This window comes from Phocoena sinus, chromosome 6 (genome assembly GCF_008692025.1).
Source record: "Phocoena sinus isolate mPhoSin1 chromosome 6, mPhoSin1.pri, whole genome shotgun sequence".
Classification (NCBI taxonomy): Eukaryota; Metazoa; Chordata; class Mammalia; order Artiodactyla; family Phocoenidae; genus Phocoena; species Phocoena sinus.
The window spans coordinates 56,787,527-56,806,177 of NC_045768.1; the positions used below are offsets into that span (position 1 = coordinate 56,787,527).

The window sequence follows — 18,651 nt, forward strand, 5'->3', positions numbered from 1 at the left end:
GACTTGAGCTCAACTCCTCTCACAAAAACACCAAAATCACAACTAACTCTTAAGAACCATTGACAAAAAAGACTGGAACCCACAAAAACTGATATTCTACATCCAAAGATAAAGAAGAAGCCACAACAAGATGGTAGGAGGGGTGTATACGTGATAAAAAGACAAATCCCATACCTGCTGGATAGGCGACCCACAAACTGGAAAATAAATGTATTGCAGAGTTTCTCCCACAGGAGTAAGAGTTCTGAGCCCCATGTCCAGCTCCTCAGCTGGGATATCTGACATTGAAAGGAGGAGCCCTCAGAGCATTTGGCTTTGAAGGCCAGTGGGGCTTGATCACAGGAACTCCACAAGACTGGGGGAAACACAAATGCCACTCTTGGAGGGTGCACACAAGGTCTCGTGTGCACTGGGTCCCAGGGAAAAAGCAGTGACGTCATAGAAGCCTGGGCCAAACATACCTGCTGGTCTTGGAGGGTCTGCTGGGTAGGTGGGGAGCAGCTGTGGCTCACTATAGGGACAAGGACACTGGTGGTGGAGGTACCGAGGAGTACTCATTGGTATGAGCTCTCCTGGAGGCCACCTTTTCAGCACCAAGACCTGGCCCCAACCAACAGCCTGTAGGCTCTAGTGCTGGGACACCTCAGGCCAAACAACCAATAGGGTAGAAAAACAGCCTCATCCAGCATCAGACAGGCTGCCTAAAACCTTCTTGAGCTCACAGCCACGTCTAAACACCCCCCCCCGAAATGGCCCTGCCCAGCAGAGGAACAACACCCAGTTCCACCCACCAGTGTGCAGGCATCAGTTCCTTCCACCAGGAAGCTTGCAGAAGCCTCTTAGACAAGCTTCACCAACCAGAGGGCAGACACCAGAAGCAAGAGGAACTACAACCCTGCAGCCTCGGAACAAAAACCGCAATCACAGAAAGTTAGACAAAATGAGATGACAAAGGAATATGTTTCAGATAAATGAACAAGTTGTTCCAAAAGAACAACTAAGTGAAGAGGAGAGAGGCAATCTACCCGAAAGAGAATTCAGAGTAATGATAGTAAAGTTGATCCAAGATCTCAGAAAAAGAATGGAGGCACAGATTAAGAAGTTACAGGAAATATTTAACAAAGACCTAGAAGAACTAAAGAACAAACAAACAGAGATGAATAATACAATAACTGAAATGAAAAAAACATTAGACGAAATAAATAGCAGAATAAATGAGGCAGAAGAACGGATAAGTGAGCTGGAAGACAGAATGGTGGAAATCACTGCTGCAGAACATAAAGCAAAAATGAAAATAAATGAGGACAGTTTAAGAGACCTCTGGGACAACATTAAATATACCAACATTCACATTATAGGGGTCCCAGAAGAAGAAGGGAGAAAGGGCCTGAGAAAATATTTGAAAAGATAATAGCTAAAAACTTCCCTAACATGGGAAAGGAAACAGTCACCAAAGTCCAGGAAGCACAGAGAGTCCCAGACAGGATAAACCCAAGGAGGATCATACCAAGACACATATTAATCAAACCGACAAAAATTAAATACAAAGAGAAAATATTAAAAGCAACAAGGGAAAGCCAACAAATAACATACTAGGGAATCCCCATAAGGTTATCAGCTGATTTTTCAGCAGAAATTCTGCAGGCCGGAAGGGAGTAGCATGATATATTTAAAGTGATAAAAGGGAAAAACCTACAACCAGGAATACTCTACCCAGCAAGAGTCTCATTCAGATTTGATGGAGAAATCAAAAGCTTTATAGACAAAAAAAAGCAAAGAGAATTCAGCACCAACACACCAGTTTTACAACAAATGCTAAAGAATTTCTCTAGGTGGAAAAGAAAACCCCACAACTAGACACAAGAAAATTATGAATGGGAAAGCCCATCAGTAAAGGCAAAAATACAGTAAACGTAGGAAATTATCCACACACAAATATGATACCAAAACCAGCAACTGAGAAGAGAGTAGAAATGCAGGATATTGTAAATGCATTTGAAATTAAAAGACCAGCAACTTAAAATCTTGTTCACATATAGACTGCTATATCAAAACCTCATGGTAACTGCAAACTGAAAATCTACAATACATATACACACAAAAAGAAAAAGAAATCCAAACATAGCATTAAATTTAGTCATCAAATCACAAGAGAACAAAAGAAGGGAGGGAAAAAAAGACCTTCAAAAACAAAGGCAAAACAATTAACAAAATGGCAATAAAAACATATAAAATGAGTGTGCTAATAAAAGTACCTGCACCTTTATTGAGCTGTTGTGAAAATTAATGGAGTTAATACATGTACTACAGGGTTGGTGCTCGCTCAAGAACTAAGCAGCTGGACCTTGGGTGAGTCAGAAACTCCAGGGCTCAATTTATCTCTCGATAGGATAAGGGACACAAACTGAATCATTGCTATCAATGAAATCGATTTTTAAAAAATGGAGTGTAGTGATTCTGGCTGAGATAGAGGGGACCCAGACTCTGTCTGCTAGCCTTGCCCTGTTCCCTCTCTATCTGGACACCGCAAGGAAGCCCATGGAGTTTGAAAGGGAATGGAACCCCATTATAAGATATAGACTGGTTAAATGAATACAGAAACAAGACCCATATATATGCTGTCTACAAGAACCCACTTTAGATCTAGGGACATATACAAACTGAAAGTGAGGGGATGGAAAAACGTATTCTACGCAAATAGAGATCAAAAGAAAGCTGGAATAGCAATACTCATATGAGACGAGATAGACGGTAAAATAAAGGCTGTTACAAGAGACACAGAATGACAATACATAATGATCAAGGAATCAATCCAAGAAGAAGATACAACAATTGTAAACATATATTCACCCAACATAGGAGCACCTCAATATATAAGGTGAATGCTAACAGCCATAAAAGGAGAAATTGATGGAAACACAATAATAGTGGGGGACTTTGAAACCCAACTTACATAAATGGACAGATCATCCAGAAAGAAAATCAGTAAGGAAACACAGGCCTTAAATGACACATTAGCCCAGATGGACTTAATTGATATTTATAGAGCATTCCATCCAAAAGCAGCAGAATACACATTCTTCTCAAGTGTGTATGGAATATTCTCCAGGATAGATCAGATGCTGGGCCACAAAGCAAGCCTCAGTAAATTTAAGAAAACTGAAATCATATCAAGAAACTTTTCCAACCACAATGCTATGAGATTAGAAATAAACTACAAGAGCAAAACCACAAAAAACACAAACAAATGGAAGTTAAACAATATGCTACTAAACAACCAATGACGCACCGAAGAAATCAAAGAGGAAATCAAAAAATACCTAGAGACAAATGAAAATGCAAATACAATAATTCAAATCCTATGGGATGCAGCAAAAGCAGTTCAAAGAGGGAAATTATAGCAATACAAGCGTACCTCAGGAAACAAGAAAAATCTCAAATAAACAACCTAAACTTACCCCTAAAGCAGCTAGAGAAAGAAGAACAAATGAAAGCCAAAGTTAGTAGAAGGAAAGAAATCATAAAGATCAGTGCAGAAATAAATGAAATAGAAACAACGAAAACAATAGCAAAGATCAATAAAACTAAAAGATGGTTCTTTGAGAAGATAAACAAAACTGATAAACCTTTAGCCAGACTCATCAAGAAAAAGAGGGAGAGGGGCTTCCCTGGTGGCGCAGTGGTTGAGAGTCCGCCTGCCGATGCGGGGGACGCGGGTTCGTGCCCCAGTCCGGGAAGATCCCACATGCCGCGGAGCGGCTGGGTCCGTGAGCCATGGCCGCTGAGCCTGTGCGTCCAGAGCCAGTGCTTCGCAACCGGAGAGGCCACAACAGTGAGAGGCCCGCATACCGCAAAAAAAAAAAAAAAAAAAGAGGGAGAGGACTCAAATCAATAAAATTAGAAATGAAAAAGAAGTTACAACTGACACCATAGAAATACAAAGGATCATAAGAGACTACTACAAAAAAACTGTGTGACAATAAAATGGACAACCTGGAAGAAATGGACAAATTCTTAGAAAGATACAATCTCCCAAGACTGAACCAGAAAGAAATACAAAATCTGAATAGATGAATCACAAGTACTGAAATTGAAACTGTGATTTAAAAAATCCCAACTAACGAAAGTCCAGGACCAGTGACTTCACAGGTGAATTCTATCAAACATTTAGAGAAGAGTTAACACCTATCCTCCTGAAACTATTCCAAAATATTTCAGAGGAAGGAACACTCCCAAACTCATTCTATGAGGCCAACATCACACTGATACCAAAACCAGACAAAGATACCACAAAGAAAGAAAATTACAAGCCAATATCACTGATGAATATAGACATAAGAATCCTAAATGAAATACTAGCAAACCAAATCCAATAATACATTAAAAGGATCATACACCATGATCAAGTGGGATTTATCCCAGGAATGCAAGGATTTTTCAACATCTGTGAATCAATCAGTGTGATACACCACAATAACAAATTGAAGAATAAAAACCATATCATCATCTTAATAGATGCAGAAAAAGCTTTTTTTTTTCTTTTTTTTTTTTTTTGCGGTACACAGGCCTCTCACTGTTGTGGCCTCTCCCGTTGCAGAGCACAGGCTCCAGATGCGCAGGTTCAGTGGCCATGGCTCATGGGCCCAGCTGCTCCACGGCACGTGGGATCCTTCTGGACCAGGGCATGAACCCATGTCACCTGCAACAGCAGGCTGACTCTCAACCACCAGAAAAAGCTTTTGACAAAATTCAACATCCATTTATGATTAAAAACTCCAGAAAGTAGGCATAGAGGGAGCATAACTCAACATAATAAAGTCAACATATGACAACCCCACAGCTAATATCATTCTCCACAGTAAGAAGCTGAAAGCATTTTGTTTAAGATCAGGAACAAGACAAGGATGTCCACTCTCACCACTTTTTTTTTTTTTTTTAATGCGGTACACGGGCCTCTCACTGTTGTGGCCTCTCCCGTTGTGGAGCACAGGCTCCAGACACGCAGGCTCAGCAGCCATGGCTCATGGGCCCAGCCGCTCCATGGCATGTGGGTTCTTCCTGGACTAGGACACGAACCCGCGTCCCTGCATCAGCAGGTGGACTCTCAACCACCGAGCCACCAGGGAAGCCCTCTCTCTCACCACTTTTATTCAACATAGTTTTGGAAATCCTAGCCATGGTTCATCAGAGGAAAAATAAATAAATAAATAAAAGGAATCCAAATTGGAAAAGAAGAAGTAAAACTGTCACTGTTTGCAGATGACATATTATACATAGAAAATCCTAAAGATGCTACTCAAAAACTATTAGAGCTCATTAATGAATTCAGTACCAATGGTATTTTTCACAGAACTAGAACAAAAAAATTTTAAATTTGTATGGAAAAACAAAAGATCTCGAATAGCCAAGGCAATCTGGGTAAAGAAAAACGGAGCTGGAGGAATCAGGCTCCCTGACTTCAGACTATACTACAAGGCTACAGTAACCAAAACAGTATGGTATGGGAATAAAAACAGGAATAAAGATCATTGGAACAGGATAGAAAGCCCAGAAATAAACCGACACACCTATGGTTAATTAATCTACAACAAAGGAGGCAAGAATATACAATGGAGAAAAGATAGTCTCTTCAATAAGCGATGCTGGGAAAACTGGACACCTACATGTAAAAGAATGAAATTAGAACATTTTTAAACACCATATGCAAAAATAAACTCAAAATGGATTAAAGACCTAAATGTAAGACCAGATACTATAAAATTCTTAGAGGAAAATATAGGCAAAACACTCTTTGACATAAATCGCTGAAATATCTTTTTGGATTCACCTCTTATGGTAATTAAAATAAAAAGAAAAATAAACAAATGGGACCTAATTACACTTAAAAGCTTTTGCACAGCAAAGGAAACCATAAGTAAAATGAAAAGACAACCCACAGAATGGGAGAAAATGTTTGCAAATGAGACCAACAAGGGGTTAATCACCAAAATATAGAAACAGTTCATGTAGCTCAATATATATAAAAAAAAAACTCAATTAAAATATGGGCAGAAGATCTAAATAGACATTTCTCTGAAGAGGTCATGCAGATGGCCAAAAAGCACATGAAAAAATGCTCAACATCTCTAATTATTAGAGAAATGCAAGTCAAAACTACAATGAGGTATCACCTTACACCAGTCAGAATGGCCATCATCAAAAAGTCTACAAACAATAAATGCTGGAGAGGGTGTGGAGAAAAGGGAACCCTCCTCCACTGTTGGTGGGAATATAAATTGGTACAGCCACTACTGAGAACAATATAGAGATTCCTTAAAAAACTAAAAATAGAGCTACCATATGATCCAGCAATCTCACACCTGGGCATATATCTGGAGAAAACCATAATTCAAAAAGATACATGCACCCCAATATTCAGAGTGGCACTATTTACGATAGGCAAGACATGGAAGCAGCCTAAATGCCCACTGATAAAGGAATGGATAAAGAAGATATGGTACATATACACAATGGAATTGTACTCAGCCATAAAAAAGAATGAAATAATGCCATTTGCAGCAACATGGATGGACCTAGAGATTATCATACTAAGTGAAGTAAGTCAAACAGAGAAAGACAAATATCATATTATATCACTTATATGTGGAATCTAAAATAATGAGAAAAATGAACTTAATTACAAAACAGAAACAGACTCACAGACTTAGAAAACAAACTTATGGTTACCAAAGGGGAAAGGGGAGGGGGAGGGATAAATTAGGAGGTTGGGATTAACATATACACATTACTATAAAATAGATTATCAATAAGGACCTATTATATAGCACAGGGAACTCTACTCAGCATTCTGTAATAACCTGAATGGGAAAAGAATCTGAAAAAGAATATATATATATATATATATATATATATGTATAACTGAATCACTTTGCTGTACACCTGAAACTAATACAACATTGTAAATCCCAATATAAAATAAAAAATTTTATAAACACTTAGAAGAAAACACAGAGAAAAGTTTTCATCAGACTCGATTTGGTGATAACTTGAATATGACACCAAAACAAACGCAACTAAAGAAAAAAATAGATAAGTTGAACTTCATAAGCTGAAATTCTAAGCTTTTGTGCATGAAAGAACACTATCAAGAGAGTGAAAAGACAGCCCACAGAATGAGAGAAAATATTTGCAAGTCATATCTGATAAGGGATAATTTCCAGAATATATAAAGGACTCCTACACTCAACAACAAAAAAACCCAATTCAAAAATGTGCAAGGAACTTGAATAGACATTTCTTCAGAAAAGATATGCAAATGACTAATAAGCTCTTGAAAAGATGCTCAACATCACTAGTCATTAGGAAAATGCAAAACAAAACCACAGTGAGAGACCACTTCACACCCATTGAGATGGCTATTATGCAAAAAAAGAAAAAAAAAAGGAAATAACAAGGGCTGACAAAGATGCAAAGATGTGAAGAAATTGGAACCTTGGTACATTGTTGTTGGGAATGTAAAATGGTACAGCTGTTCTGGAAAAAAATGTAGTCGTTCCTCAAAAAGTTCAACATAGAATTACCATATGATCCAACAATTCAATCCTTGGTATATATCCCCCAAAACTGAAAGTAGAGACTCAAACACATACTTGCACACCAATGTTCATAGCAGTATTATTCAGAATAGCCAAAAGTGGAAACAATCCAAATATCCATCAATAGATGAATTGTTAAACAAAATGTGGTATATACATACAATTAAATATTTTTAGCCTTAAATGAAATTCTGACACGTGTGACAACATGGATGAACCTTGAAAACATGCTAAATGAAATAAATGAGACAAATATTGCATGATTTCACTTATATGAGGTACATAGAACAGGCAAATTCATGGAGACAGAGAGTGTAATAGAAGTTATCAGGGGCTGGAGGGAGGGGAAAATAGGAGTTATTGTTTAATGGGTACAAAACTTTTGTTTGGGATGATGAAAAAGTTCTGTAAATGGACAGTGGTAATGGATGCACAACTTTGTGACTGTACTTGTTGCTACTGAATTGTACACTTAAAAGTGGTTAAAATTATGTATATTTTACCACAGTAAAAAATGTTTTAAAAAATTTAAAAGAGTTGGGCTTCCCTGGTGGCGCAGTGGTTGAGAGTCCGCCTGACAATGCAGGGGACATGGGTTCGTGCCCCGGTCCGGGAAGATCCCACATGCCGCGGAGCGGCTGGGCCCGTGAGCCATGGCCGCTGAGCCTGCGCGTCCGGAGCCTGTGCTCCGCAACGGGAGAGGCCACAACAGCGAGAGGCCCGCGTACTGCAAAAAAAAAAATTAAAAAGAGTAAAATAAACACCTTCAGACAAGTGAAAACTTCAAGAATTCATCATGCACTGTACTTGAAGCTTTATTTGTACTGTTTTCTTTACATACTAATTCTATAAAGAAGATAAAAATTTCTATTGTACATATGAGGAGAGAAAGCCTTAAAAGATTGACTTGCCTAAGATCAAAGAGCTAGTAAGTAGGTAAATAGTGATTTAAACCCATGGCTGCATGTTTCTAAACACATAAACTTTCCACTACATTATTTTTTTTTAATTAGGCTGCAAATTCCTAAAGGGATTCCATGATACCTTTACCTTCTCTGATTTTACAATAACCCTCCCTTGGCTTCAAATCACCTCCAGTAGCCCATAGTGTTCTTGATTGAAAATGTTAATACAATTTATTATTCTTAATAGAAATTTCAAATACTCAGAAGATTCCAGGTAATATGTACATTATAAACAAGGAATTCACCATTTTATATCAAAAGTTTATTTCTCATTTTAAAGCTTTTTTTCAAAATGTAAATCTGTTTTTACCATAAATAAAATCCATGTTGATTGTTAAAAATGATTTTAAAAGTGCAGACAAGTGAATAAAAGTGTGTGCCCTTATAATCTTACTCCCCAGAGATAAGCCCCGAAAGCATCATTTTGAAAATTTGATTATTTCAATTTTGTTTCAACTTTATTTAGTTTTGTGAATTTTTCATAATAATTGAATAACTAAATTTTTTTTTGTTTCAGTCCCTCTGATTCGAGTTAGCAAATAATGACTGAAACAAAAATGTTAAAGTTATAACTCAAAGTGTACAAAACTAAGTAATTATAAAAACACTAAGTCTTGTCAGGTTTTAGCCTTTATAGTTCTGAGGTTATCGAAGCTTAAAAACTTCACAAAGTCAATATTATAACTTTAACTTATTTTTTTTTATTCTTTTATACTTTGGCCTTGCCACACAGTACATGGGATCTTAGCTCCCCAGCTAGGTATCGAACCCATGTTCCCTGCATTGGAAGTGCAGAGTCTTAACCACTGGACTTATTTATCTAACTTATCTTCTTAACCACAGCATAGTGTCTTTTGAATGAACATGCCACAATCCAAGGTCTCAGGGGGGTTCACTTTTTCTATCTTTATGAGCCCCCAAATTGCTCCCTTTATTTCTCCTTTAACTGGGGAAAGGGGTTTGGCTAAGCTGGGACATGCGTTTTGGAGATGCGAGAATCTTGGTTGGGCTGGAAAAATAATGAACTACAAGGAGTTCTCCCAAGACATGAGACCCACACACATTCCTGCTCACGTGAGCATGATGAGAGAATTTCATTCTTCCTTTACCTCTGAATTGGAGGAATTTGCCACAGGAATCTGCCTAGCTCATATACTGCATTTGCTGGAGGGAGGTTGACAGGAGCATGAATGACACTTGTGAGTGGATTCATGGAATCACCCTCCTGGCTGCCCCCACTTTAAAAAGAGGTGCAGCAGTCCAGAATGCTTTTGCTAAACTAGGAGTCCACACTCTCTCAGCAGATTCTAAAAGCACAAAAAATTGTTTTAAGAATCTCTCACACCAGACTTAGCTAAGTGAATCCTGCAGTCCACAGACCCTGATATAACCCAGGAACCACTTGAGTTTTACTTGATCAACAGTTCAGAACTAAATCTGACAAATTGAGCATCAGTAAGGATAATAACTGCAGTGTACTGAAACATATTGAATGTGTTTAAAACTGTGAATTCATAATCATGCAAAAATTAGTTTTAATTGTTCACCTTTGAAAGATGGTAAAGAACTTTATTTTGAAAATTGGTAAATAAAGAGAAAAATCGAGCACTTATCCTGCCTTTACAACACAGACTATGTGATTGGATAACTAAAGAGCAGATAAGGAAAAGTTTCTCTTGACACGATATTCCAACAAATAAATGAAGAAGGAATGACAGAACTGGAAAACAACATTTTGCATATCTAATGAATTAAGGATGTAAGCATTCAGCATCAATGGCTACTAACAACTCAAAGTAACCATTATGTGCCTCTTGTTGCACAAAGCCATCTGTGAAGCAGTCTCCACTCCAAAAAAAAAATCAAACTTGATTTAGATTGTCCTTTAGATCCAAGTACCAATTATAGGAAATATAGAGGACAGAGATGCACACTTGGATGATAAAGCTAGAAATAAAAGTAAGAAAGCAATTACCATAAAGGTTAGTTAGGAAAGTGGTTATTTTTAGTAGGGACTTAATAGGCTCTCATGGAGAGCTTCTGGGTTGGCTGGCAAGGTTGTATTTCCTTTCATGGGTGGTGGTTAAAGGGTTGTTTGATTCATTAAATGGTACATTTGTTTTATGTTTTTTTTTCCTGTGGATGTGTTAAGTGAAAACGTTACAAACATTTAAAAATCATTAAGTTTGAAGAAGGTTATGGCAGATCAAGGTTTACATTGATATGTACAATAAGGGAGCAGAGCCAAGAATCAGTTCCAGGTGGGCAGGGTGGAGAGAGTGGGAACAGGGTAGACAGAAGCACCATGTTCCAAGTCTTCTTCCACAAAGCAAACAGCAATTTCAGCACTTGCTGGGAAATAGACAAGATCTCCAGCTGTCAACCTAATAAGGCTGTGGCTTCCATCAAGAATCACATTCCTGCTGTGGAAACAGCTTAGCAGTTTCTCAAAAAATTAAACATAGAATTATCATATGATTTAGCAATTCTAGTGCTAAAGAATTGAAAACAGTTTCTTAAACAAATATATGTATACACTGTTCATAGCACCACTATTCAGTGTAGCTGAAAGGTGGAAACAACCCAAATGTCCATCAATGGATGAATGGATAAACAAATTATGGTACTGACACACAGTGGAATGTTATTCAGCTATATAAAGGAATGAAGTACTGATATATGTTACAATGCAGACGTACCTTGAAAGCATTATGCTAAGGGAAAGCAGCCAGACATAAAGGGTCATATACTGTATGATTCCATTTATATAAAATATCCAGAACAGGCAAATCCATAGAGACAGAAAGAAGACTGATGGTGACAGAGGCTGAGGGAACAGGGAATGGGAAGTAGCTCCTTAATGGATATGGGGTTTCCATTTGGAATGATGAAAATGTTTGGGCACTAGATACAGGTGGTGGTTGCACAACAGCACAGATTTACTTAAATGCCACTGAACTATACACTTAAAAATGGTCATGGTGGTAAATTTCAGGTTATGTGTATTTTGCCAAAATTTTTAAAAATTTTAATTTTGCCATTTAGCTTTATGTTACATGAACTTCACTAATAAAAAACAAATAACCACATCGCTTCATTTACTTGATGCCTGCTGTGTACTTCTCCTGTGCCAGGCACTATGCACATGAAAGAGAAATAACCCCAGGATGCAAGGTGCTCACAGTCTAGTCTGAGGTCAGACAGATGGAGTGCATATGAATCCCAGTGCATAAAAGTGGGTGTGTAAGAAGTAAAACTTGTTTTATTTTTCTCTCATTCAACCTAGTTTTTATTTGAGCCTTTTATTTCACTGAGGTGGCAGAAACACAATTTTATCAAATTTGGAGTTTTCACCTCCTTTTTCCAGAGCTGTATCTAAATTCCTGGCACTTACATAATGCAAAGCTATGGGGGATGGAGTGGGCACAGTCTGGTCTCCAGTCTCTTCCTCCCTGATAGCTGCAGAGGTATCTAGAAATCAAACAGTCTGCTGGACCAGAAACACTGGTGCTGACATAATATGGTGATAACAACAGCTTATCTTTACATAGTGCTTATTATGTGCCAGGAGTTATCCAAACACTATGCAAACCCTGTTTAATTTAAACAGCAACCCTTCAAGGTAGTACTCTCTTTATCCCTGTTTTACAGATGAGAAAGTCAAAGGACATAGAAGCTACATGATTTGCATAAGGTCACACAGGCTGGTAAATGGCAGAGCTGATATTGGAACCCAGGCTGCAGAGTCTACATGTTTAACAAGTACTTATTACTATCCCTTGCGCCAGTCAGTGTGGCTCTCTCTAGGAGGTCAGCTTGCCCTGCTGCTTCCCTGACATACTTGGAGCCTCAAGAATCTTTCTGTTACCTCTATTTGGCCTCTTGTTCTAGGTGTGCTGGTTGCTGTCCAGATACTCTGCCCTTCAACTCTCATCCACTTCCTTCTCTTTTTCTCCTCCTGTCCCTGAGGAATCCTTTTCTAAGGTCTAGGAGAAAGTCCCTCACTCTATCAATTTTGCTGTTTTCCCTAAACATTTTGTTTCATTTTCATACTTTGAGTTTTTAGAAACCAAATCAAGAAATAGACTCAAATTTTATGTATGGGGGGGTGGGGGGAGGACAGTGTGGGGGTTAGGATGGCAGGAAGAGAAGGGAAGAAGAAAAGCAGAAATGTCAAATGGAAAAAGAAGCTACATAAAAATTTTAAAACATTCTTTCAGTGTCTTTTGGTGAAGTTAGTGGATTGACCATCATGTTTATTGTCTTTCTTTCTTAGCACTCCTAATTTTTTTAGGGTGTCCTCAAGGATATTTTGCATGTTCTCAACCAAGCAGTAACAATGCTTTGCTCTCCTCTCTGGGGTCACTGGATATATACATTGTAGTATGTCTGACTGCCACCTCATCGCTGATGTTAGTGTAGTTTCATTCAAGCTTCCTTTCTGTCATAGCAATGAAAGGAAGCTTGAGCACCATTTTCTAAAGATCTGGGAGGCTGCTATGGTAAACTGGTTACAAAACAGCCTCAGTTTTCCTTCTCTGTACTTAAACTGCAATTTGACTTTGCAGTCACTCTCATCAAGAAGTGGAATCTATTTCTTTTTACTCCTTAAATCTGGGCTGGCCTGTGACTTATCTGAGCATCAGAAGTGTCTGTACTGGTTCTAAGCCTAGGCCTCAAAGGCCTTACACACTTCTGCCCTCTCTCTTGCTCCTCTGCTTTCACCATGGGCACATGCTGGAGCTAGCCTGTTGCAGGATGAAACATGTGGAGCAGAGCCATTCTTCCCAGCCAAGGTTATCTTAGACCAGCCAAAGGCCAGTCAACCACCCAACAGCTGAGTCCCAGCTGTGACAGAAGCACTGCCAAGATCAGCAGAACCACTCTGCCGACCCACAGACTTGAAATAAATGGTTGTTATGAGCCAAGAGTGGATGCTCGAATCACAGACCCTAGTTTGAAGGTCACTTTATAATAATCTAGTGTTGTCTTTTTTTCCCCACTAGATTGGTACTCTTCAAGAGCCAAGACCATTCATCTGTGTCCCCAGCACCCAGAAAAATATCTGAATGTTAAAAGGATTAATGAATCAATGAACTGGGAATGTCAAGATGTTCAAATCTAAGAAAAGGTGTTTATAGGGGAGGGTGTGGATATCAGAGATGGTAGATGTTGGAATTGGCTCACAGAAAAAGAAACTGGGCTTTCTAGGAGGAAGGATGAAGCTGGATGTGGTCAGGAATAATCAGCAGGCCTGGCTAGTGAAGTTAGACACAGAATCTATGAAAGACACAGAACTGGTTATTGCTGGTATGACCCAGGTTCCTCTGAGGTTAGGGATAAAACCTAGAATTTTTTCTCCTGGAAAACTAATTGCTTTTTTTTTTAAATTTGAAAATGGAATTGGCTTTATTCAACAATTCATGAATCAGGCAGCATCCCATGGGCTCTCTGAGGGGCTGTACAAAATGGAACATTTTATAGGAAGAAGGGTGGGGCAAGGGAGCTATTAGCAAAAGAAAATAATTATTTTTAGGCCAGGATTTCTTTTAGGGGGGAAGGAAAAGGCAAGGGTTTTACGATGCCGGAAAACTAGTTGCTTTGAAGAGGACTATGAATAGGTTCCTTTGACTTTTCTTTCCTTAGAGTTCTATCTAAGGACGAGGTCCTCCTTATCTTCAAGGAGTCCTGATCTTAAGGCAGGTGAGACCACAGTGCATATTCTCTTCCACAACACAGGAAGAAATCTTGAGGCCCATTGGCACTCTCCCTGGATGTCAGAATAATAAATACATACTGGTAGTGGCCCCTTGAATAAATGTATTTGTCATATTCCTGGATTTCACAGGACTGTAACTTTTATCATTGTGAAAAAGGTTTGAAGGACTGACAAAGAGTTGCAAATATTTCTTTTACCAATCAAGTAGGCATGGAATAATATCATAATAAAGGTCAGGGTTACCCAAAAAGGTATAGTTGGCCACCTTATACTCATATATGTCTTACATTGCCCGCATTACTCTCATTTTGTCCTAGACCAGTGAGAGCACTATCTTGAATGTGTATCATTCCATGGGTTGGCAACTGCTGGTATAAAAAAATGGACAATTGTAACTAGGGAGCAATAACAAATCTTAAGGCTATAGTGGACTATAACAATGAACCATGAAAGAAATATGGCCTGTCTGGAATTACCCTCCTCTAAAACTACATTGCTTCCGTAGTAAGGACAGTGACTTCTTTGTTGAAGTACAGCTGTCAGGATATACCTTTAGTACTTCTATAAAGAGCTCTTTGTTAAACCCGAATTTCCCCAAAATTAACCCTCAGGATGATGAGAGGATTTGAAACCATATTATACAATAAAGTAGGACTTCTGTGCTGAGAGAAGACTTGGGCCTATTTGCAGGGTAGAGGGAATAGTGCTTAAAGGGTATAACTTCTGAACTACCTGTCCAGTGAAGAAGCCAATGACTTTCCCAACAAATTGTGATCTTGCTTCCCTAGCCATGGTAGACCAAAGCTAAACCAATTGATTCACTCCTACAGTTTGGGATTGGGACTGACAAACTCCTAGTAGGTTTTTGGCTGAGTGCCAAGAACTCCTAACTGAAAGAGCTCTTCAAAATCAAGAAGGCTTCTCAGAGAGGAAGCATGTGTGCCTTACCTGAATCAATTCTCTTTTCTCCCCCTTCCACCTCCTAAATAGAGAAACCAAGCAGCCATTTGCCAGGGCTCTTAGAGTAAAAATTAATACATCAGAAAGTTATCTAGATCAGACAAAACCCTTAAAGAACCTACAAACTCTAAGAAGCTGTAGTACATTGAGATGATTTTAGGTGATTCCATTGATGAATGTTTTTATTTTAATAGTTATGCTAATTCATTTATCTTCATAAATTTCAGTATTTAAAAAAAAATCTTCTAGGACATCAAACTCATGGTTTGATGAATATTGTTTAGGCCTCATCTATTTACGTAAAAATAAAGATGGGTTTAAAGAACAATATTACATATATAATATAGATAGTCAGAAAATAAGGAAAAGATCATTATAGTGAGTCACAAAGGAGGCTCAGCCACTTTCAAAGTTTTCAACAAAAGCTGCTGAAATGTTAAAGCTCTTTGATCTCATTAGTAATGCAAATTTGTGGTACAATGACTTGTGATATGTATAATAAACCCAACAGTGAAACCCCTGAGGCAAATCTTTAAGAAACTGGCTTGGATGATTCAGAGAAGGAATAGCTACTTGCTGAGTGGTTGGGGCCTGTCAGACATCTTTTTTTCTTTTTTTTCGGTACGCGGGCCTCTCACTGTTGTGGCCTCTCCCGTTGCGGAGCACAGGCTCTGGACGCGCAGGCTCAGCGGCCATGGCTCACGAGCCCAGCCGCTCCGCGGCATGTGGGATCTTCCCGGACCGGGGCACGAACCCGTGTCCCCTGCATTGTCAGGTGGACTCTCAAGCACTGCGCCACCAGGGAAGCCCCAGACATCATTTTAAATGTTTTACAAGCATTAACTCATGTGATTCCTTCAACAACCATATGAAGTAGGTAATTATTTTTATGCTCATTTTCCAGATAGGTCAACTGAGGCATGGAAAGATTAGTAAGTTCGCTAATTATCTACCACTAGTAAATCACAGAGAACGTACTTTTTCTTGAACAAGTTTCACACCCCCAGTCTGCTTATTTTGAATTTAAACTAGATTTTGGTTCCTGGGTCCTATAGCTTATTCAATTTTAACCCCCAGTGTTAGCACAATGCCTGGTACTTGGTTAAAAAAAAAAAAATGAAAAGAAAAGAAAAAGAATAAATAAAGGGATAGGTCCAATTATCGTAGTAGTTTGAATGACCCTAAAATTTCTTCCATATTTGCTTATTTTCCATTTAAAACCACAGGCTCTAGGCAACTCAGTCAAAGAACTGAATGAAGTCCCTAATCAAAGGCCTCTTTCCTCTCATAAACTGGGCTGTGGTCAGGGTTAGAACCTGGCAAACTTTCAACTCAGCTGCTTAAGAAACACAATGTAGTCCAAGGGTTTGAGTTGCCTCTGATGACTTCAAAAGTTCATTTTACCCACTGTTACTCTGTGGTTCTTTCAATTTCACTACCCCCTTGCTGCCATAGTTCTCTTGCCCCATCACCCTCCCCCCTTCATTAAGAATGCTCCCAAGACCCCCAAAACTTCTTACAAATAGTCAGTTCTTCCACCAAGTGGAAGTGTCTTAGTTACTGTAGTGCTGCCTGGTACAGTTGAGAAAGGACATAGAAAGGGGAATAGGAAAAGTGATACTAGAGGCCTGTCTTGTGCATGCCAGGTATAGCTTCCATGACTTCAGGGATCAAGGATCTCAGGTGGGGGCTCTGTTCTATAAAGGGAGTGGGGTATTTTCTGTTTTCTAAGTTGTCTACTATCCTTGGCAGTTAGCCCATTAGCACATGGGCTTTTAATCCTTAATATGAACTTTTAATCCTTTCAACAAGTCAGTTTGTTTAATCCTTTTGCACTATGGCATATTTTTTAGGGCAGGAGAAAGCCTTCTTTCCACAATCTCCACCACTCATTCCTCTACCCTGACTAAATTGTGCATAAATTGTGTCCCTTTAGCAGGCAGGTCGTTTCCTGATTTCATAATTTGTGGCTACACTTGGCAATTATTAAATCAGTATGTCATTCAGGAACAAATATGAACTTTCATCTCTTTGATAGATGAAGACAAGTCTTTTCATAATGTGCTCAAGAATGCTGGTCATGTTAAGGCTGTGTTAATCTACAGAAGAAAATAAATTTCATAATTCATCGTATTGTTTCCCACCTCCCACCCTTAGCCGGTAATTACTCACTCATGGGCAGGAATAGAGAGAAAACAGATACATGCCCAGAATCTTCTTATGACTTTACTGGTCTCTCTAAATTCTTTTTTTCACTCATTTATTCATTCAACAGATAGTAATGACTTTCTATGCTGTCTATTTAGCTGGGCCTAGCTGGACCTTGCTGGGCCTGATTCTGAGCTGTAGATTGGCTCTGTGGGGTTCCAGCCCGTTTTTTCTCATGGCAATGGCAGAAGTGCAAAGAAGCAAGCCCAGTTGCACAAATACATTTCTAGTCTCTGCCTGTGTCAAGTCTGCTAACATCTCATTGGCCAAAGCAAGTCATACAGCCAAGCTCAAAGTCAAAGTACAGGTAAGTATACTCTATCTCTCTAACAGGAAGAACTGTAAAGTTGCCTGGCAAAACATTTAGATATATAAAAGAATAAATAATTGGGAACAATTATACAATCAATCACATTGACAAAAGAAACCATGATAGTTTCAAAAAGCCCCATGATTTCCAAGCAGTATAGAATACCTAAAAAATCAAACCTAGGCAGGTCATATAAAAACTTTGTAATACTAAAACCCAAATGTTTTATTATTATTCAGGTATGGTGAGGCCAACATATCAGGAGACAACTGTCATTGAAAAGATAGGTTGTTACTCACAGCTCCAAAGACAAGGGGGCAGGCCAAACATGTAGTCACACAGGGAAGCATCAGGGTCAATCAGGAGGCAGAAGGAGTGAGCGGAAAACATGGTTAAGAATCTTTATTGTGGTTTCTGTGGGAAGGAATGGGCAGGTTAGGACTGGTTAGTTTGAATAATTTCAGTGGGCTCTGGGGTGTAGGGACTGTTTCTACTTGTCTAGTACATGGCCCTGGGGGTAGTGGCTTGGTATTGTGAAAGCCCAATAAAGGAGGTGGTTGGAGTATGGGCTCTAGATTGGTTGGTTCACATATGAAACAAATTCCCAGGCAAATAACTTACTGTCTCCAAGTTCTGGTTAGCCCTTGGAGGTGCAGCCAGCCTCTCCAGGGTCAGCAAGGACCCAGATGTCAGAGCATCAGAAATATAGAAAAATAAAAAGGCATGATGAATACCACAAGAGAACATCTTAAAAGCAGGCAGTGAAGAAAACAAAAGGCATATTTCTTCCAAAGAAGAAATAAACTGACAGATGACATCTCAGCAAAAAAGAAGTCAGAACACAATGGAAAGATATCTTTAGTGTACTGAAAGAGAAAAATTGCCAGTCTAAAC

At 38.9% G+C, this 18,651-nt stretch overlaps 1 protein-coding gene across 3 annotated transcripts in view; it reads right to left on the reverse strand.

The window, feature by feature from the left end:
• The window catches only part of RANBP6 (RAN binding protein 6), a 208,272-nt gene that overhangs the window by 64,303 nt on the left and 125,318 nt on the right, over nucleotides 1–18,651 (reverse strand). For all 3 annotated transcript variants that reach the window (XM_032635177.1, XM_032635179.1, XM_032635178.1), the window contains one exon: nucleotides 18,057–18,171. The gene's annotated coding sequence lies outside the window, so the exon portion shown is untranslated. The remainder of the gene's footprint in view (nucleotides 1–18,056; nucleotides 18,172–18,651) is intronic.